The sequence below is a fragment of the Coenobita brevimanus genome, chromosome 104 (assembly GCF_032717465.1).
Source record: "Coenobita brevimanus isolate Jiangsu-jjx chromosome 104, ASM3271746v2, whole genome shotgun sequence".
NCBI classification, from domain to species: domain Eukaryota; kingdom Metazoa; phylum Arthropoda; class Malacostraca; order Decapoda; family Coenobitidae; genus Coenobita; species Coenobita brevimanus.
In genome coordinates this window covers 6,799,475-6,822,403 of record NC_137057.1, presented here as the reverse complement: position 1 = coordinate 6,822,403, position 22,929 = coordinate 6,799,475, and the positions used below count along the sequence as shown (strand labels likewise).

General features: G+C 40.5%; 1 non-coding gene across 1 annotated transcript; it reads right to left on the bottom strand.

Moving 5' to 3' along the window:
- Window positions 1-9,552: 9,552 nt before the first annotated feature.
- Window positions 9,553-9,671, bottom strand: LOC145416131 (5S ribosomal RNA). Its single transcript, XR_013900200.1, has one exon. It is a non-coding gene; the product is annotated as a 5S ribosomal RNA (ribosomal RNA).
- Between the last annotated feature and the right edge of the window lie 13,258 nt (window positions 9,672-22,929).

Here is a 22,929-nt window from a genome sequence, read left to right as displayed (position 1 = left end):
TCATTAATCTCCCACTCACTCTCCACGCTTCCTCCCTTCAACTACCTACCGCACTAACACACTCACTCTCTCCCTCTCTCCTATAGGCACCACCACCACAACGACCACTATGCGGTCGGCCCTTCACAACCTCTTCGTCATGGGTCTTCTGGCAGGAGGAAGTCTGGCACAGAGTTTACGGTCCTGCAGCGGGTCCAACGTATTCATTGAAGCTGTTATTCCCGGGATTCGTTAGTGACTGTGCTTTGGTTGCTGTCTGAATGTCACTCTCATTCGCTGATTCTCTTTTTAACATGCCTACTCACTCGCACATGCATTCGTACACTCGCTGGTAACAGATGGTATCAGATATCACACACACACACACACACACACACACACACACACACACACACACACACATACACACACTCCTACATCTCTTCAGAAGTATTTATTGTACTTATTGATTCACTTACACATATCATTCACACAGGCACTAAACCTAACGCAGCTGAAAGAAAGTTCCTAGTAAATACTCTCACTCCCTCAGTCTTAACTGACTCCCACAGACACTCGCACTCACTGCACCCCATGCAGGTTCACTTATACTCCAAAGGATGCTCCAACTCACTCACTCATTTACTCAATACCGACTTGTGGAGATTGGAGAAAGTATCGGAGACTTTCTAACTCAGGTTCCTTCTCCTACTGTCACAAGCTTAGTTTAAAGAAGTTAATTTATTTGCATTATTTTATGAGGAATGGGTGGGTCGAATCTACCACAACCTGCATTACATAATACACTTAGATTTATATTGCTATGCTTTAAAGTCTAAACCATTCACACCGCCAAAGTAGCATATAAGGAAGAGCCTTTCTTCCTCTCTCTCTGCCTCCCCGTTCTTTTCCGTTTATCTCAGTCTTTTCCGTTCTTCCTCTGCCTCCTCCGTCACCTGCCCCTCTACTAACAATCTCCTAAACCCTCCACAGCCAAAGCAATATGTGAAGGAGAGCATTCACTACCTCCAACTGTCTACCCATTCCTCTCATTTTTTCTCCGACCTTCCTGTTTCATCCGCTGTCTCCCTCATTCCTCCTCCCTCTTTCCGATGTCTTCCCTGCCTCCCTCTTTTCTCCCAGCCTCTAATAACGATATTCTACCAAACCTCTACAGTCGGGGTAGTATGTCAGGAGCCGCTTCTGTTACCCGTGTGCCAGCTCAGAATGTTAGGCTACATCCTGGAACTTGACATACTCTGCGGAGATCTCACCCAAGACATGCTGAACACAATAATCGGAACTTTGAAAGACTGCGTCGAGAGTTGAAACTGGAAGTGAACTTGGACCTTCTCGCTAACATTACCCGTAATGTCACTCTGTTTTACGCTGATTTTCATATCGTCACTCGTTTTACACTGATTTTCAAAATGTACTCTCTCATACCCTGATTCTCATAATGTCACTAAATTTTAAGCTGATTTTCTTTGTCACTGTTTTAAGCTGATTTTCACACTGTCACTCTTTCTTTCGCTGATTTTCATATTGTTCCTGTTTTACTCTCATTTTGATATAGTCACTCTGTTATACTGATTTTCATACTCTGTTTTACCCTGTCTCTCATACCACAGCTTTATGTTACGTGATTATTTTAATCTAGCTCTAACACCCATTCTTTATGTCATGTGATTACTCTAGCTCCCATACCTTAGCTTTCTGTTGTGTGATTCTGTTTTTCTCTGATTCTCATATCCTTGACTGATGCTATTTTGTTTTACTCTGGCGCCAATACCATACCTTCATTTTTTGTGATTCTGTTTTACTCTGTTTTATATTATTTTGGTGGCAGTACTATGACTTTATTCTACTCTCACCACATGTTACTCATTCCACGTTGGTCGTGCCGGAAAGCAGGAGAAAGCAACTTTAGTCACTCTAGTTCTGTTTCTCAGGTGTCTAATTTAATGAGGTACGTAAAGCTATCTTAAAATTACTTGACTCTCATCCTCTTCTAATTCACGGTTTACCCCAGGTGCTTCATTTATTCCCCTCACAGGTTACTGGTAGAGTTATTCTCCCCTAAGCCACTTCATTCCAATTTGCTTTATACCATACACACTTCTCATACTCGATCACACCTCTAGTTAAAAATATATTTCAACAGTATCCTTCCTGCTACGTCTAGACCTCATCATTTCCCTCATTAACTAATCTGTATACTGTCATCAAACTCCCACCACATCTTTTTTCTATTGTCTATATCATAACATAGCCTGATCTGCACATTCCATTGCACTACGTCTACTTTAACACGTCCCTGGTCTTTCAAACTCTTTCAGTGTCCTCTTTCACTCTGCTAAGTCATCTAACTCCACATACAGACCTGCAGCACTTCATCAAAGCATTTGCACCCTTTTTCGGTCCCTAGTATTCAAAGATCGATGCATGCATCAATACAGGACCGTCAGGGTCACTTTGCTTTCATACTTCCCCATGCTTCACAATGCCGTATTATGCCTCGTCTCCTATCCTACGACTTGCTTGAAATCCCATAGTTCTGTCTGATGCTTTGGCCACTTTTAATTTCTTACAGTACTATTTTTCCTCCTACACTTGAGCGATCAAGCTTCCATAGCGTTCTACTCCATGTGTTTGTTAAATGTCATCATCTCGACTTTTCTTGTATTCGATAAACTTTTTCCATTTAATATGAAGACTTTTTTTCAGCTTATTCTGGCAAACTGGATTCACAAAGTAGTTCAGTGTGGCGAATCTGTTTAATCTTCAGGAAAATTTGTTTTTATTTGTGGTGTGGGAAATCTTTTTAATCTTCCTGCTAATTTGTTTTTCTATGTGGTGTGGAAAATCTTTTAAATCTTCTGGCTAATTTGTTTATATCTGCGGACGGAGAGTACAGATAATGACAAGACAACAACAAGGTCGATGACAAAGATATTACAATGATTCCTAAAGAACTAGAGTGAGAAAGATTTATTCTCTCTCAGTCAAATCCCCCTCCAACATTCCCCCACACTGCTCACCTGCCTTGGCTTGCCCTGCCTTCCCCTAAATTATGCTGCCCTTCCCTGCCTTCCTTTACATTACCCTGCCCTGCTTTTCATTACCCTGCCCTGTCCTGCTCTGCCCCGTGTCCCTTCAAACATCAGGCAGGTTCTGTAATCACTTGACCTAATCGACCCTCTTCCCTTCCTCTACCACAGTCGGCACACCACCTTAGGTGATCTTGGATATCTTGCTAGAAATCTTCGGCCTTGAAAGCCTCGTGGTGTCCTCCTGTGTCGGCTGTCGAAGCTTGGCTTTGTGAGTACGACAGATAGATTTAGAAAAATTTATGGGGAGAGAGAGAGAGAGAGAGAGAGAGAGAGAGAGAGAGAGAGAGTTATTATCTGATACTTTTTATTTTATAGTAAAAACATATGTATTAAGATATGAAACTTACTTCCACGATCATTATCACTCTTGTGGAAAAATTACTTTAAGTATTACGCCGTTGTTGGTCTAAACTGACAAAATAAATGCATACCCTCTATAACTTATCTTGTGGAATTTTTTCTTTATGTGTTACGCCGTGGTTGTTCCAAATTGGAAAAAAAAAAATCCATGACCTTTATAACTTATCTCTAACGTGAGAAAAACATGTACAACGCCTGTAACTCCCCTCTCTCTCACTCTCTCTCTCTCTCTCTCTCTCCCCACAGCTCCTCGAATTCATCTCATGCTTGCTTGGTGGAGTTCTTGGAATTCTTGGATAACATTGAACCCGTTGAACCGACCTCAACCAACGTGAACCGGAACCAGGACCAATCTCCATTCTGTGTGTGTGTGACTGAGTTGTGTGTGTGTGTGTGTGTGTGTGTGTGTGTGTGTGTGTGTGTGTGTGTGTGTGTGTGTGAATTATGTGTGTGTGTTATGTGTGTGTGTGTGTGTGTGTGTGTGTGTGTGTGTGTGTGTGTGTGTGTGTGTGTGTGTGTGTGTGTGTGTGTGTGTGTGTGTGTGTGTGTGTGTGTGTGTGTGTGTGTGTGTGTGTGTGTGTGTGTGTGTGTGTGTGTGTGTGTGTGTGTGTGTGTGTGTGTGTGTGCACGCGCGTGTGTGTGTTCTTACCTAATTGTTCTTACCCAATTGTATCTTTACAGGAATGAGTCAAGCTCGTACTGTCCCGTGTTTTAAACCATATTTATCGTACATATCCTTAAATTTGTGAATTGGTTTGGCACACACTATTTCATTCGGTAGTGCATTCCATTGATCAATTGATCTGTTTGGGAAACTGAATTTCCTTACGTCTTTATCACCTCTCTTCTTTTCCAGTTTTTTGCGGTGTCCTCTTGCTGATGCCTCTATATATGTTAAGTAATCATTTATGTCTGTTTTCTCCTTCCCTGATATGCACTTATATAGCATTATCATGTCACCTCTTTTCCTTCTTTCCTGTAGTGTTGGTAGATTCAGTTTATTTAGTTTTTCTTCGTAGCATTTTTTTTTTTTAATCCGAGGAAGAAGGAACCAAAGGCCATGAGCCCGCAGTAACAGTTCCCTCAAAGAGAAAAACAAAATACAATAGAGAACCAAATTCAAGATCCGATCATTTTGAGATGCCTGGACCCACTGCGTTTGAAAGACTGGAGATCATAGGCAGCAGGAAATACAGACAGAGGGAGACAGTTCCATAGTTGACCTGTTGCATAAATGAAAGACTGGGAGTAACGGTTAACTCTTGCATTAGAGAGTTGGACAGAAAAGGGATGAAAGTTTGCTGCCAGACGGGTGCTACGCGGCCATCGTAGAGGTGGAGGAATGCAAGCAGTCAGTTCAGAGGAGCAGTGACCATTAAAGTAGCGATAGAAAAGAGATAAAGATGCAACAGTGCGGCGAAGAGGCAGAGGTTGAAGGGAGTCAGTAAGAGGAGGAGAGTTAATGAGACGAGAAGCCTTTGACTCAACCCTATTGAGAAGGGCTGTATGTGGGGAGCCTCCCCACATATGAGAGTTGTACTCCACACAGGGGTGGATAAAACCCCTGTATAGAGTCAACAATTGTGAAGGGGTAAAGAAAGAGCGGAGTCGGCTTAGCACACCCAATCTCTTGGAAGCAGATTTTACAAGAGATGTAATATGATCTTTCGAAGATAAGTCCCGAGTAAATGAAACCCCAAGCATGTTCAAGGATGATGCATGATTAAGCTGAATATTATTAAACATTAATGGGTATACCCGTGGAAGATTTTGTCAGGTTGATAGGTGTAAGAACTGAGTCTTAGATGCATTAAAAACAACCATATTATTTTTACCCCAGTCAGAGATACGAGCCAAGTCAGACATTAGGTGTGCCATAGCCTCATCCCTTGTTTGTTGAAGCAACTGTTGAGATGGGTGTTGCGGGAACCGAATGGAAAGGTGAAAGGTGGTGTCATCAGCGTATGAGTGGATAGGGTTAGATGTACAGCTTAGAAGATCATTGTTGAATAAAAGGAATAGAGTTGGTGATAGGACAGTGCCCTGAGGAACACCACTGTTGATAGATCTAGGAGAAGAACGATGGCCGTCTACAACAGCGGCTATAGAACGACCAGAAAGTAAGCCAGCGATGAAGGCACAGATGGAAGGATAGAAACCGTAGGAGGGCAGTTTGGAAATTAAAGATTTATGCCAGACTCGATCGAAAGCCTTTGAGATGTCAAGTGCAATGGCAAAGCTTTCGCCAAAGTCCCGAAAGGAGGATGACCAGGAGTCTGAAAGGTAGGTGAGAAGATCGCCAGTGGAGCGTCCCTGACGGAACCCATACTGACGATCGGAAAGAAGGTTGTGATAGGAAAGATGCCTTAAAATTTTTCTATTGAGAATTGACTCGAAAACTTTTGAAATACAGGACGTTAAAGCAATTGGACGATAGTTGGAGGGTTGGGAATGGTCACCCTTCTTTGGGACTGGCTGAATGAGAGCAAACTTCCAGCAAGAAGGAAAGGTACAAGGTGAAAGACAAAGGCGAAAGAGTTTGCCTAGGCAGGGTGTAAGCACAGAAGCACAGTTCTTGAGAACAACAGGAGGGACCCCATCAGGCCCATATGCCTTGTTAGTACTGAGGCCAGTGATGGCAGAAAATACATCAACTGAAGAAATTTTAATGTCAGCCATGAGGAAGTCAGAGGGGGGAAGTGATGGAGGAACAGCACCGGAATCGTCTAAGGTAGAATTGGAGGAGAAAGTCTGTGAGAAGAGATCTGCTTTATCAGTAGAAGAAATAGCTACAGAACCATCAGAGTAGAAAAGAGGAGGGAAGGATGATGAGGTAAAGTTTTTAGAAAGATTTTTGGCAAGGTGCCGGAAGGAGCGGGAAGAATTCGAGTTGGAGAGTTGAGAGCACTTAGTATGGATGAAATTATTTTTAGTAGAGCAAAGAACAGACTTAGCACAATTCCGGCCAGAAACGTAAAGATGATGTGATTCAGGGGTGGGTTGGCTCCGGTATCTTTTGAAGGCCCTCTCCTTGTTGTGGACAGCATTAGAACAAGCGTGATTAAACCAAGGCTTTCTTGCGTTAGTCAAAGGATATGAGAAAGGAATGTATGTTTCCATGCCCGAGAGAATAACCTCCGTAATGCGCAAGGCACACTCAGATGCCTCCCGGCCACGGAAGCAATAATCATTCCAGGGAAAATCAAAGAAGTACTGCCTGAGGGCCTCCCAGTCCTCGGCTCCAAAATCCCACAGACGACGTTTCCCTGGAGGGTCCACAGGCCGTACCGAAGTGATAGGACAGGTTAAGGTAATAAGGTTGTGATTGGAGGAGCCCAACGGAGAGAAAAGATTAACAGAGTAAGCAGAAGGATTAGTTGTGAGGAAGAGGTCGAGTATGTTGGAGTTCTCTCCAAGGCGGTCAGGGATACGGGTAGGGTGCTGTACAAGCTGCTCTAGGTCATTAAGGATAGAAAAGATGTAGGCTTGTTCACCAGGTGGATCCGTGAAAGGAGAGGAGAGCCATAGGTGGGGGTGAACATTGAAATCTCCTAGAATGGAGATTTCAGAGAAAGGAGAAATGGATAGAATGTGTTCCATCGTAGAAGTAAGCTTGGTATCCATCTTGTAGCGGCCCTTTGAACTTTTTCAATCTTGTCTATGTGATTTTTGAGATGAGGACTCCAGACTACTGATGCATATTCCAGAGTTGGTCTAATGAATGATGTTGTTATTCCTCTTAGCATGTCTTCATTTATGTATATGAATGCTATTCTCATATTTGCAAGCAGTGTACACATGTTCCGTACCTTCTCTCTGATGTGGTCAGCCGGAGATAGTCTGTTATTGATAATCACACCTAGGTCCTTCTCTCTTTCTGAAATGTATAGGGTTTTATTTCCAAACTTATAATCCCAATCAGGTCTTTTTCCACTTTTACCAAACTTGATTACATGACACTTGTCCACATTGAATTCCATTTGCCATGTATTACTCCATTCATGAAGTTTAATTCTTCTTGTAGCTCTTTACAAGACTCTGTGTTAGTAATTCTCCTTTTTATTTTTGCATCATCTGCAAACATATTCAGATAGCTCTCATTTCCAGTGTTACTGTTTATATCATTTATATACACTAAAAACATGATTGGTGCCAGCACTGAACCCTGTGGTACTCCACAAGTCACTTCTTTCCATGATGAGTAGTTTCCTCTTAGTACTGTTGTCATTTCTCTTTTTATGAGAAAATCTTGCATCCAACAATACAGTTTACCTTGAATTCCTCCTTGATGGTACAGTTTCCATAAAAGTCTTTGGTGTGGTACTGTGTCAAAATCTTTCTTGAAATCTAAATAGATACTGTCCACCCATCCTTCTCTTTCCTGTATTGTGTTTTTTACTCTGTCATAGTATCTCAACAGATTAGTAACACATGATTTTCCTTTTCTGAAACCAAACTGGTTTTCTGTTATCATACTGTGCTCTTCTAGATGATTTACCCAAGCTTTTCTTATAAGCTTTTCTAATACCTTGCTTACAACACTGGTCAGTGATACTGGTCGGTAGATGAGTGGATTTTGTCTATTTCCTTTCTTGAATAAGGGGACAATATTTGCTTTCTTCCAAATATCAGGTAGTTTATCTTGACTCAAGGATTTCTTGAAAATTAAAAATAATGGTTTAATTAACTACTTTGCACATTCTCTTAGTACCCAACATGAAATTTCATCAGGACCACTTGCTTTTCCTCTGTCTAATTTACTTAACTCCTCCTGTATTACTTTTTCTGCTATTTGTATATCTGGTAGTATGTGTGGACATGCATGCTCCACATAGTCCCTCTCAAAATTTTTTTCTTCTGTAATAACTAATTGGAAATTCTTATTTAGTGCTATACAAATATCTTTCTCTTGCATATAAGTGATTCCCTCGTCCGTAATGGATTGTATCATATCTATTACTTTGGTTTTGCTTCTGATGTAGCTGTAAAACAGCTTTGGTTGATCACTACTTTTATTTATTATAACCTCCTCAACTGTTTTTGGGCTTCCCTCCTTATTCTTGTATAATCGTTTCTTCCCTCTTTGTAATTATTATACGCCCTTTCACTATTGTGTCTTCTGTATCTATTCCACAACAAATCTCTTCTTTCTTTTGATTTTTTACATTCTGTATTGAACCATTTCTGTATTTTCTTATCCGCTTTTTTGTGCTGTGGGATGTACTTCTGGACTCCTATTTCATAAAATTCACAGAATTTTTTATATACAGCATTTAAATCTTGTCCTTTAAGCTCATTTTCCCAATCAACTTCTAAGAAATACTTCTTTAGGTCTTGATAATTTCCCTTTTTATAGTTTAGGATCTTTTTGTAACTTTCATTGCTGTTAACTATGTCATATGCTATCCTGAAGTTGTAATTTAGTACTGCATGATCGCTTTTGCCGAGTGGAGGGTGATATATTAAACTGTCAATATCATTCTCTTGCCTAGTAAAATTAGATCTAGCACTGAAGGTACATCGAGTCTTCTTTTTCTGGTGGTTTCCCTCACATGTTGCGTTAGGAAAAACTCTTGCACGAGATCCAGGAGCTTTTGGTCCCAACAGCTTTCTTGGCTAATTATATCTAGAGTATTCCAATTTATATTAGTATTAAAATCTCCAGTTAGTATAATTCATTCCGTTTTCTCTTCCATTTTATGGAGTAATGATCTTAAACTCTGAATTGTACTCTCTGCCAGGTCCTCATATTCGTCTCTTTCCCATGTGTTTTATCTGGGTGGCATGTACAAATTGGCTACAATTACTTTCCCTTCAGATGTGTTGATCCCTACTGCAATCAGTTTTACTCATGATGGTATATCTAGTTTTATTTCATTGACTTTTAGATTTTTCTTAGTTAATATTATCATTCCTCCTTCTTTTTTAAAAATTTCTGTCTCTTCTCCATATATTGTATTCCTCTAAGTTTAGTATGTCACTGGATATTCATTCATTGCCAGACGCCATGTATCCCAAATGGGGTGGCCAAGGGCTTAGAGTTAATTGTTTTACAGGGAGGGGCACTAATCCTCCACCAACCCCACTTGACACGTAGGGATGCCAACAGCATCTGGTGTTCCCAGGCGGTCACCCATCCAAGTACTAACCAGACCCAACGTTGCTTAACTTCGCTGATCGGACGGGAAGCGGTGTATTCAACGTGGTATGGCCGTTGGCTTCACTGGATATCCTTGGTGTTAATTTTGTTTCAGTTAGGCATATTATTGATGGTTCATTTTCTCTGACATAATCATTCATCTCTAGTAAGTTAGATACCACTCCATCCATATTTGAGTACATCAACTTTATCATCTTGTTTATATACTTGTCGTGACATGGTTTTACTACCTTCCTCCTTTTTATTCCATCCTGTTTGTGTACCACTTTCGTACCTGCAATCCTATTACTTTGTAAAAAAATTTGTTCTTCTCCTCTTCCGATCTTCCCTCATTTTTTGTTTTTGCTTCCTCCCTCTTCTCTTTCAGTAATTTCAGTTCCTCTTGTGTTAGGCATCTTTTTATCCATACATTTTTGAACTCCTCTTTTTCCATAAGATTCTTTGCATTTCTTAGTATTTCCTCCACAGTGTTTACACTCCGGAAAGTCACCTTAAGAGGTCTTGTCTTGCTTTTCTCGTATTTCTAAGTCTTTTCGTCTCATTAACTCTCCTCCTCTTACTGACTCCCTTCAACCTCCGTCTTTTCGTCGCACTGTTGCATCTTTATCTCTTTTCTATCGCTACTTTAGTGGTCACTGCTCCTCTGAACTGTCTGCTTGCATTCCTCCACCTCTACGACGGGCGAGTTGCACCCGTCTGGCAGCAAACTCTCATCCCTTTTCTGTCCAACTCTCTAATGCAAGAGTTAACCGTTACTCCCAGTCTTTCATTTATGCAACAGGTCAGCTCTGGAACTGTCTCCCTCTGTCTGTATTTCCTGCTGCCTATGATCTCCAGTCTTTCAAACGCAGTGTGTCCAGGCATCTCAAAATGATCGGATCTTGAATTTGGCTCTCTATTGTATTTTGTTTTTCTCTTGGAGGGAACTGTTACTGCGGGCTCATGCCCTTTGGTTCCTTCTTCATCGCATAAAAAAAAAAATCTCTAACCTTTTGTGTTCATCTATGTCTTTACTACAGATTTCCTCTGATACTTCTTTCAGTAAACTAATTACATTTGTCATCTCGTTTTTCTCTCTTGTGATCTTGATTTTTACTTCTTCCTCTTCTATACCAGTGATTACTATAGATTTGTTTATATCTACTGAATCTCTGACTAACTTTGGGTTGTTCTGGATTATTCTTTTCACTTCCTGTTTAATGCTTTTTTCCTCCACCCTTGTTTCTAAGTCTTTCTTTACTTTCACCATTTCAGCATACGTGGTTTCCACATCATTTTTGTAGCTTTGCACAGCTTCATTCACCTGTGTTATCTTCTCCTCAATATCACCGCTTTGGTCTATCAGACTGCTTACTTGCCTAATTGTCTCTGTATCATTTTTGAACTCTTCCATAACACTCTCGTGATTGACTACTGTACTTGCTATTTCACTCATTTTCTTCCTAAGTGTACTGTACTGAATTCCACTGTTAGTTCACTGATGGTTGTGTCTTTCTTGTTGGCCTCCCTTCCTAGTTTTTCTATTTCTTCCTTTAGCAAGTGCATCTGCTTCTTTATTTCATCAATTTCATTTTTGAAAGCCATTTTCTGTGTGTGTGTGTGTGTGTGTGTGTGTGTGTGTGGCTTCATCTCCTTGTCCTTATGGACGATACTGTTCTTCTCTCGACGACGCGACGCGGAATAGAACTTAAACTTACATTTCTGAATCAGTTCTGTGCAAATAATGGCATGGTTGTGAATAATATTAAGACCAAATTCTTTGCAATCCATGCGTCAGGTCAGTGGGCGATCATGAGCCATTCTGCGTTGGTGAGATGGTCGTGCAGTGGTGTGACAGGTATGTGTATCTGGGTTGCCTGTTCACAAGCGACAGGACCCTGTCGTCCGCCATTACCGCCCACGCACAAGCAAAAATGTGCTACATTCTGAAATTTTTGTCATTTTTGGAAAAGAATATAGACATACCATTTTATGTTAAAAAGAAAATGTTTGAAACAGCCTTAATGTCAACCATCCTATATAGCTGTGAGTCCTGGTTCAATGGGAACTTGAGGCCAATGGAAAAATTGTATAATTGGGGTATTAAACAGCTGCTGGGAGCTCGTATGACGGCGTGCACGGACGTTTGTTACGTGGAACTCGGGTGCCCGCCACTGAAATCTTTAGTACTAACAATGCAGAGGAAGCTTTTCCAACGACTGTGGGGGGAAAGGCGCGGTATGCCCTATGACTCGTGGGTGCACGCCGTCAGGCTGACCATGGCGGCTAACACACCAACAAGTAAACACATTAAGAGTTTAATTAATAATTCTGTTGATGATGTTAAAGTCGGCATTGAATCTTTAAAGCAATCAATTTTTAACTCTACATCTTCTAGAAGGCTAATTTATAATGAGTTGAACCCTACCTTAACAGTTCACGAGATCTATAAATGTCATGGGAAAACTAGTGAGGTACACCGAATGGCATTTAGGAGGCTGCGGGTAATCAGTCATAATCTGGCGATTGAGACGGGCCTTTGGAATCGGCGTGGGCGGGGACGTCTCCCGGTAGCAGAGCGGCTCTGTCCATGTGGTGCTGTGCAAACAGAGTTGCATGTACTGGAGGTGTGTCCACTGACTCGCACATACGTACAAGATATAACTTTACTTCCTGGAATCAAATCATTGGTGACGATGCTCAGTTTCCTATTCAGGAGATAGTGTATAAGGTCCTTTCCTGTTTTGGCTAGTGTGTACAATAATGTTTATCATAACCTGTTATTTAAAGTGTATTTAATTCATTTTGTATGCACTTATTCTAACCATGATATATCATTGAGATTTTTTTCTTTTTTTCGTAAAAAAGGTAATTGGTCAAATTGTAGTTAAGTTACTAATCAGAAGTGTAATGATTTCCATCTTTCATTAAGGCTATATAGATGCACTGATCAACCCTTTAATATTTCGCTTGTTTTGTTGCCCATAATTGTTTGCTAATATCTGATGTACTGTTTATCATGCTAAGGTTTATTGTTGCTTGAAATCCTGTATTTGTAACTAGATATTGTGGTCAATAAATATTTACTTACTTACTTACTGTGTGTGTGTGTGTGTGTGTGTGTGTGTGTGTGTGTGTGTGTTTGTGTGTGTGTGTGTGTGTGTCTGTGTGTGTGTGTTTGTGTGCATGTGTGTGTGTGTGTGTGTGTGTGTGTGTGTGTGTGTGTGTGTGTGTGTGTGTGTGTGTGTGTGTGTGTGTGTGTGTGTGTGCACAAGTGTGCATGTGAATAAATCTAAAGCAGCATCTTACATTGTTTTTATTACGTGACTAATACACAGATCATAATCATTTTTTATCCAGTTCTCAATAGAGGCATTTTAAGTGATATAAAGTATCATATGATTTCATTTCCACTAGAACTATAAGGAACGGTAGTCATTAAATATATATATATTATTCCCTTCTCAACGTAACCCTTAATCGTAGTTCTTCAAGGGACCACTGGTTTGTCTTGGTGCTGAAGCCTGTGCATTCCAGTCATCAAAGGAACTATACTAATCAGGTGCAACCACACTGGGAAGTTTCTTTACTACGGATCACATGAAAAGTGTTCCCCTGACACTAAGTGCCTGAACTAGACATACGAGGCACTGACTCAAAATTTTTTCTAGTAGTTCACTATCTTGCAGTCTACCAGGTTCTTTTCACTGGATAGGCAAGGAGTTGAGAGACGTTTGTTTAACCAGTTAGCGAAGTTGCCCGAGTATATCGATACCACCACGTGAAGGCTTCCCTCATATGCACAAGACTCTTTCTACACCACAAAAACGAGTTCCGCCTAACCATGGTCCTTAATCTTCAGCACCAATGCAGCAGATGACTTTGGCGTAGTCAGCGCTGATCCGGAGCAAGAGGTGTCAAGAATATACGAATTTGTACAGTCTAGGCGCCTTTGCAAACGAAACCTTGGGATGAGCAGTCGGCATGAAGAGTCCGGTCGTCTCTCCTGTTTTTATCTCCATGGACTTTGAAAGTCAGTGTGGTGAGTCCGCAGCAACTGACAATGACGACACTACCCGGCCACATATAATATCAACAGTGTCGGCTGCTGCGAGGTTACCACATTGAGGCGAACGAAGTCGTTCTACAGCAAACGTAGGAGTGTTTGGAGAGACATGGAAAAATACTGATAGATGTCCCGTGGAACGAGGAAAAAAGAACCCTTCCATAAAACGGAGCAAACGAATGTAGGAGATACAAGCAATCGAAAAACGTACTTTTTCATGCAAGAAAGAAAGAACCAAAGACTAAAAATCCCAAAAGTTTTTCTTTACACGGAAAACAAATCACAACAATGCAAAATTGAAGATCCACCTCTTCTGAGATATGACTGGGGTCAGAGACAAAGGAAAATACAGGCTTAAGAAGGCAGTTCCGGAGCTGATATGCTGCACACATGAATGACTGAGTATCGTTTACTTTTTCATTAGACAGCTGGACAGAGAAGGGATGAGAGTGTGCTGCCAGAATTGTTCTAAGACTTGTGATAATGGACGAAGGGTGCAAGTAGACGTTTCAGAAGCACACCAAAACAGCGATGGTGCAAAGATAGAGATACAACACTGCAGAGAAAAGGGATAGGTTGAAGGGAGTCAGTGAGAGAGGGGATGGTAATAGAGGATAACCCTTTGATTCAACCATGTTTACAAGAACGGTATGTGGGGAACGACTCCAACGCCTAACATGCTAGATGTACTCCACACAAGGGCGAATAAGACCCCTATACAAAGTCAACAACTGTCTAGTGTAACGAAAACACGGAGTCGGTTTAGTGCATGTAAACCCTTAGAAGAAGATTTTTGCACGGGTGGTAGTATGATCTTTTCAAGACTCGTAGAGAAAGAAAACCCAAGGATATAAAGAGACAATGAAGGATTGAGCTGTGTATTGCTAAATATTAAGGGATATTCCTGTTGAAGATTGTAACGGGACAGGTGTAGATACTGTATATAGATAGATAGATAGATAGGCAGACAGATAGACAGATTGATAGATAGATAGATAGATAGATTAATTAATTAATTAATTTATTTATATATGGAATCAAAAATGATAGCCAGGTCAGAAAGTAGTGAACCACAGCTTCATCACATCATGACTTAAAGAAATGAGGAAACGGACACCGAAACAAGCATTTAGGAAAGTGAAGGATGGAGCCATCTGAGTGAGAGTGGACAGGGATAAAAATGCAGTTCAGAAAATCAATTATGAATAGAAGGGAGAGAGCCGGTGAGAGTACAGAGCACTAAGGAGCACCACTATCGATAGTTTTAGAAGACGAACATAGTCTACAATACCAGCTACAGAACGACCACAAGGGAAGCTTGGGATGAAGGCACAGACAGGAAAGAAACCATAAAAGCGCGCTTTGGAAACCATCAATTTTTGCCAAAGTCGGTCGATAGCTTTGACTATGACACGTGCAATGACAAAAGTTTCTCCAAAGTCCCAAAAGGAGGATGGCTAAAAATCATAAGGCAAGGTGGAGCATCCCTAGAAGAAAAGAGTTTATGAGAGGACAATGCTTCAGAATCTTCTAGTTAAACATACCCTCAAACACTTTACAAAAACAACATACTGAGGCAATTGGGCGATACTGAGTGGGTTAGGAACGACCATCCCTTTTCGCAAGAGGCTGAATGAAAGCAAACTTCCAGGAAGAAGATACGGCACAAGTCTGACATAGACAAAAGAGTTTACCTAGACGGGGTGCCACCACAGATCAGCCAATGAACAATTGGACTGTTTCGAAGCTAAGCGACAGTTGACCATATTAAAATTTTAAAGTATGTAAGAAAACCTACTTTGTAAACATGAAAATAGCGTTTCCTGGATAGCAGGGAAAAGAGTATGTATTATAAACAGGTCATGTCGCAGGTAGATCAGACAACAGACGGACAACTTAGGCAACGGAGAGGCAGGCCTGAGATGATTGAAGGGAAGAGCCAGACAAAGAGAAAAACGAAGATATGAAATGCGGAAATTCGCTGGTAATCGGAAATTTGCTGCTATTCTATGAAACAGGCTAATAAGCAATACTGTAGGACGTGATGGAAAATGATGAGAGAGATCTTTGCGCTGCAGTGGACTGACTAAGGCTGCCGCTATAGATGCATATATATATATATATATATATATATATATATATATATATATATATATATATATATATATATATATATATATATATATATATTATACAGTATGTAAACTGTATGTGTGTAAGTTTCTGTGTGTGTGTGTGTGTGTGTGTGTGTGTGATGAGTATAGAAGTATGCTTTAACACCAATTTGAAAGGATCTACTCCTGTATACTTATACAAGTGTCCTTCCTTCAAGAGGCACACGATAAACGCCAGCAGAAATTATTGCTCTAATGAGCTTAATAAATACTTATGCTAATTTGGAAACGAAAACTTACAAATTTGGTCAATTAAGAAAAAACTGATGGTGTCAGGTGACTTAAAGTGAGACGAATTATGAGGCGGTAAACTGTAGATGCTCTCTCTCTCTCTCTCTCTCTCTCTCTCTCTCTCTCTCTCTCTCTCTCTCTCTCTCTCTCGTCAGAAGAATTTAGTAAATGGCCACTGTATAGCAATATTACACTTAAACTCAATAAAGACCATGTTGCAGTAGTTGGGGGAAAGTGGTCGAGTACAAGAAGGCTAATTTCCAAAAACTGAATGCAACTGTAAATAAAAGTGACTGGAATTCATCTGTTCAAACATTGGCTATTAACGAGGAATGGAAAAGCAACTGAGCAAAAAATTAATAACAAAAGGAAAACGAAGATGTCCGAAAGGATAATATGAGCAGGGTTGAATAAACATCAAGGAATTGTGTAAGTCGAAAGAAACCAGGGGGAAGCTTGGGTTGGGAAGAAACCAAATGTCTCCTCTGAAAGATATTACTGGAGAATAATAAATAAATAAATGTTAATTAAACAGAATATTTTTATTATAAACTGTATAAGAGTAATATTGTGACTGAAGAGCTAATGCAGGATATGGAAATAGTGGAATAACCAAATCGCAACAATAGAACTGAAAAAAAAAAAAAAAAACTTTTATGAGGAATGTATATGTATATAGCAGGAGGTGAGGACGATCGCACCAATGATCTCGTTAAAGATACATGTGACTTTGAAGATGAAGACTTTTTACAATATGCTTAAAGTAAAAATCAAGAAAAAATATGAATTAGTTCTGCTATAAATGCAGACCAGCCAAGTGAACTAACTGGGCTGTTTCTTAGCTATGACACAGTTCGACATATTAAAGTTTTTAACAAAGTAACTAAGAAAACCTTTAAACATGAAAAGAGAGTTTCCTGGATAGCGGGAGAAAAGGAGGAAATATCAACAGGTCATGTCCCGGGCAGAGCAGACAACAGACGGACAACCAGGGCAACGGAGAGGCTGGCCCGAGATGAGTGAGGGGAAGTGCCAGGCAGGGAGCAAAATAGGGATATGAAATGCGGAAATTTGCTGGTAATCGATGGACCAGACTAATAACTAAACTGTAGGACGGGATGGAAAATCATGAGAGGTCTTCGTCCTGAAGTGGACTGACTCAGGCTGCTGTTATGAATGCATAGTGTGTGTGTGTGTGTGTGTGTGTGTGTGTGTGTGTGTGTGTGTGTGTGTGTGTGTGTGTGTGTGTGTGTGTGTGTGTGTGTGTGTGCGCGCGGGCGGCCAAAGGCTTTAATGGTGTCTAATGTGTATCTTGGCGTCTCTATGTGAGCGGCCACACTTGCTCCAAACATGTGACCGACAAGAGGAAACGAGGCTCAGGGGTCCGTCCAACGTTAAGACTCAGATACTGCAGCGGCTCTAACCCGGTGCGTCGTTTCTTGTTTTCGATCACATGTTTGAAACAAGTGTGGCCGCACCTAATACCAGCTTGCAGGCTTCTGCTCCGTGTTCTTAAACATGTGTTCTTCCTTCCACACCCATACCGTAGGCAAATGATTCACGCCACGCCAGCAGATGCTTATTAACTTTATTACCATAAGAAATATGTTCCTAAATTCACCAGCCGAATCTTACCATTCAGCCAATTACATGAGTAACTGGCAGTGTCAGATGTGTTAATATGTAGGGAATTATTAGTAAGAAGAGTATATCTTAGAAAAAGTGAGGTATAGATGAAAAACTAAGTGATAAGAGCGAGTTCATGTGTGTGGGAGGAGGAGGGGGAGCGAATGAAGGTCAAAGGTTGGTGGAGTTGATATTGATCGGCGGACTCGGACTACAAGTAATTAATAATAACAATAATCATCATCATCATCATCATCATCATCATCATCATCATAATGATAATGATAATAAAAATAAGCCAGCAAGTAATCGTCATCACCATCATCATACTAATACTAATAATACATCAGGACCAACTTCTCTAGCCCCGGGCTCCTACGCTCCTTATGGGGCAACATGGGATTGGATGATGGATGTATGGATAGATAATAATAACAACAATAATAAAACAAGTAAACATCATCATCACTATCATCATCATTATCATGATCATGATAATCATCATCATAATAATAATGACAATGACAAAAAACAATAATAATAATTATAATAATATTAATAATAATAATTATTATTATTATTATTATTATTATGATGACAAAAAGAATAAAATAATAAAAAATAATAATAATAATAATAATAGTAATAATAATAAAAGTAATAATAATAATAATAATAATAATAATAATAATAATAATAATAATAATAACGAGGACAACTGTAGTTGAGTGTCACAAATCTTCTAAAGCACTCAGGTGTGGCGTTCCTCAGGGTACTGTTCCTTAACGGAGTCTCTCTCCTATTCATCAAGTATCTAAAGGTCATCTTTACATCCTTCCCTCTTTACATTTTGAAACAATAAACCAATGAACATATTTAACAGTAACTCCTCATAGTTATATATGGCCAGTAATTTAAAACGTTCGGCATGCAGAAAAAACTTTATGCCATATAAGAAGTAAACAATTTCTTCACACATTTTTGAGTAAAAACACACGATAAGCAACAGTCAAAGTGAAACCACCTGTCACCTGTGTAATTATACTATTGTGATTAACTGCATCTATTACCTTATTACATACAGAGAACTCACATTCCTGTCACACTTACAGGAGTAGAATAAATAACGATAATATTATAGTAAAAGAACTGATTGATGGATTAGGTGAGACGAGGTACTTTATTACGTTTTTCATCAAAATAGTCTTTATTTTCATACTTTCGTTGGGAAATCTGGCAGTAATGAGGTTAATACATGCAAGATCTAATTCATGTCTCTCCTAAGGTATATAAAATCGTCTGCAGATACCTCTAACTAAAGAAACAAAAAATCTTTATAAGACTATTAGGTCCTATCATTTAGTTTCATAAACCTTCTGTGTGTGTGTGTGTGTGTGTGTGTGTGTGTGTGTGTGTGTGTGTGTGTGTGTGTGTTTGTGTTTGTGTGTGTGTGTGTGTATTTGAATCCTTTTCTCCAAGTTTTTTTCTTACTGAAATCAAACAGTCTCGGAAGAGCGTAAATCTTACATGGTAACAGCAGATCACCTGGCAAATAGGAACCTCTGTCTGTCTGTCTGGCCGTCTGTCTCTGTCTCTGTCTGTCTGTCTGTCTGTCTCTCTCTCTCTCTCTCTCTCTCTCTCTCTCTCTCTCTCTCTCTCTCTCCTTCCACTACCCATCTTCCCCTCCTCTCTATCATCGTCTTTCCTCCTTTCCTCCATCCCAGTCTCTTTTCACTCTCCCTAATTATCTTCATCCCTTTTTCAAGGTCCTTGCGTGCTCTGCTCCCCCTTTCCCTCCCTCATTCTTTCTCTTTCCCACCCCACCCCCTTAACTCGCTCCCTCCCTTCTCCGTTCCCTCATTCCTCCTCTCTCCTTCCTTCAACCCTCCACCTCTCCCATTCTCCTCACCTTTACCTCTGTACATTCCCGCTTCCATCTCCTCTTACATTCTCCTCGATCTCATCTCCCTGTAATAGACGGAATCCACACCTCCACTTCACTCCACTCACCTTCGTTTCCACAGCAAAGAATCAGGTAACCTCATTCATAAAGTTAATTCAGATACAACCCATTTTATACATGCTACCACTTAACATTTCTTCACCTCTGGGCACTTCTTGTGGTGAAACAATGTAAAAATATCTTTTAAAACTGGTTACCCTTTCACTGCTACTAAGTCTTTGTTAGTAAGTACCCTGTAAAACCATCTGATTTTCTTTACTAATGGGAAAAACTCTGCTACAGATTTGGCCAAAATCCTTGATTAATTTAGAGAATATTGACAGCTTTCACATCTTGGAACAAAATAAATTACTACTATTGTGCACATTTCGGGCATAAAATATCGATGACACTTTGATAATCACTCACTCAAGATCTATAGTCATTATTTTATTACCTTATTCCCTCTTGGTAATATTCAGAAAAATTCACCTGATTGACTGAAGCTAACCTGATTTCATTTCTTGTATAAAACGCATTTTTTTTTATTTTTCTCTCAGTATCTTTTAACAGGAAAACAGCTTGATCGAAGAAATTCAAATATATACCGGAAGTTGTTTGATCCTTGGTTGTCTTGGCATTATTTTTCTCTAACTTGGCCTAAAATTGTCATCTCCCTATCGTGAATGCTGATTTGCAAAACAGGGTAAAAATTAGAATATGACGGTAGTCAAAGAAAGGATGTAACGCCTAGGCTTTGTCTTATCCTACGACTGAGGTGCGTGAAATAAGCTGCAAAAACACGTAAATCTGGGACAAATTAAGGTTAAAAGGAATATAAGCACGTACCTTTACTAATTCTCCACTCCTCGTACACGCTTCCCTCAGTTTCCGTCTCCATTCCCACACTTACTCCCCACTCATCCCTCACGCTCCCTTCCCATACCTGCCTTACCACTCCACCACTCACTGCCAACTCATCCCTCAATCTCCGTCCCCTTACCTGCCTTACCACTTTCACGCTCATTCCCCACTCACGCCCATTCTTCCCCCCTTTACAACCCTTGCCGACTCTCAAAGACATTCCTCTCATCCCCCATTTTCCCTCCTTCTACATTCCTTCCCCACTCCCACACACACACTCCTCATTCATCGCCCACTCTCCCTCCATTTACCACTTCCCATCTCACTCCTCACACATCCTTAACTCTCCCTCCCCTTATTTGCTTTCATTAATAATATTTCCCACTCACTCACCACGCTCCCTCCCTTCACCTACCTTCCCCACTCCCACACTTACTCTCTCTCTCTCTCCTAAAGGCACCACCACCACCACCACCACCACCATGCGGACGGCCCTTCACAGCCCCTTCGTCATGGGTCTTCTGGCTGAAGGAAGTCTGGAACAGAGTTTGCTGCTCTGCAGCGGGTCCAACGTATTCAATGAAGCTGTTATTCCCGGGATTCGTTAATGGCTGTGATTTGGTTGGCGTCTGAATGTCACTCTCATTCGCTTGCTCTTCTTTTAACATGCATACTTACTCACACATGCATTCGTACACTCGCTGGTAACAGATGGTATCAGATATAAAACACACACACACTCACACACACACACACACACACACACACACACACACACACACACACACACACACACACACACACACACACACACACACACACACACACACACACACACACTCACTCACTCCTGCATCCCTTCAGAAGTATTTATTGTACTTACTGATTCACTTACACATATTATTCACACAGGCACTAAACCTAACGCAGCTGAAAGAACGTTTCTGCAATATACTTTCACTCCCTCAGTCTTAACTAACTCCCACAGACACTTGCACTCGCTTCACCACATGCAGGTTCACTCATACTCCAGAGGATGCTCCATCTCACTCATTTATTTACTCAGTACCTACTTGTGGAGATTGGAGAAAGACAGTTTCGGAGACGTTCTAACTCAGGTTCTTTCTCCTATTGTCACAAGCTAGTTTAAAGAAGTTACTTTATTTGCATTATTTTACTAGGAATGGATGGGTCGAATCTACCAAAACCTGCATTACATAATACACTCATATTTATATTGCTATACTCTAAAGTCTAAACCATTCACACAGCCAAAGCAGCATATGTGGAAGAGCCTTTCTTCCTCTCTCTCTGCCTCCCCGTTCTTTTCCGTTTATCTCAGTTTTTTACGTTCTTCCTCTACCTCTTCCTTCACCTGCCCCTCTACTAACAATATTCTAAACCCTCCACAGCCAAAACAATATGTGAAGGAGAGCATTCACTACCTCCAACTGTCTACCCATTCCTCTCCTTTTTTCTCCGACCTTCCTGTTTCCTCCGCTGTCTCCTCTTTCCTCCTCCCTGTTTCAGTTGCCTTCCCTGCCTCCCTGCTTTCTCCCTGCCTCTAATAACCATATTCTTCCAACATTCTACAGCCGGTGTAATATGTCAGGGGCCGCTTCTGTTATCCGTGTGCCAGCTCAGCGTGTTAGGCTACATCCTGGAACTTGACATACTCTGCGCAGACATCACACAAAACCTGCTGGACACAATAATCGGAACTTTGACAGACTGCGTCGCAGAGTTGAAACTGGAAGTGAACTTGGACCTTCTCGCTAAGATTACCAGTAATGTCACTCTATTTTACGCTGATTTTCAAAGTGTTACTCGTTTTACACTGATTTTCACAATGCATTCTCTCTTACTCTGATTCTCATAATGTCACTCATTTTAAGCTGATTTTCATTGTCACTGTTTTAGGTTGATTCTCACACTGTCACTCTGTCTTACGCTGATTTTCATATTGTTCCTGTTTTACTCTCATTTTGATATAGTCACTCTGTGTTATGCTGATTTTCATACTCTGGCTTACCCTGTCTCTCATTCCACAGCTTTATGTTATGTGATTGCTTTAATCTGGCCCTCACACCCATTCTTTATGTTATGTGATTACTCTAGCTTCCATATCTTAGCTTTCTGTTTTGTGATTCTGTTTTTCTTTGATTCTCATATGCTTGACTTATGCGATTTTGTTTTACTCTGGCGCCAGTACCATACCTCCATTTGATGTGATTCTGTTTTACTCTGTTTTATATTATTTTGGTGGCAGTACTATGACTTTATTCTATTCTCACCGCATGTTACTCATTTCAGGTTGGTGGTGCCGGAAAGCAGGAGAAAGCAACCTCATTTCACTCTCATTCTGTTTCTCAGCTGTCTAATTCAATTGTCTAAAAAAAGCTATCTTAAAATTACTTCACTCTCATCCTCATCTA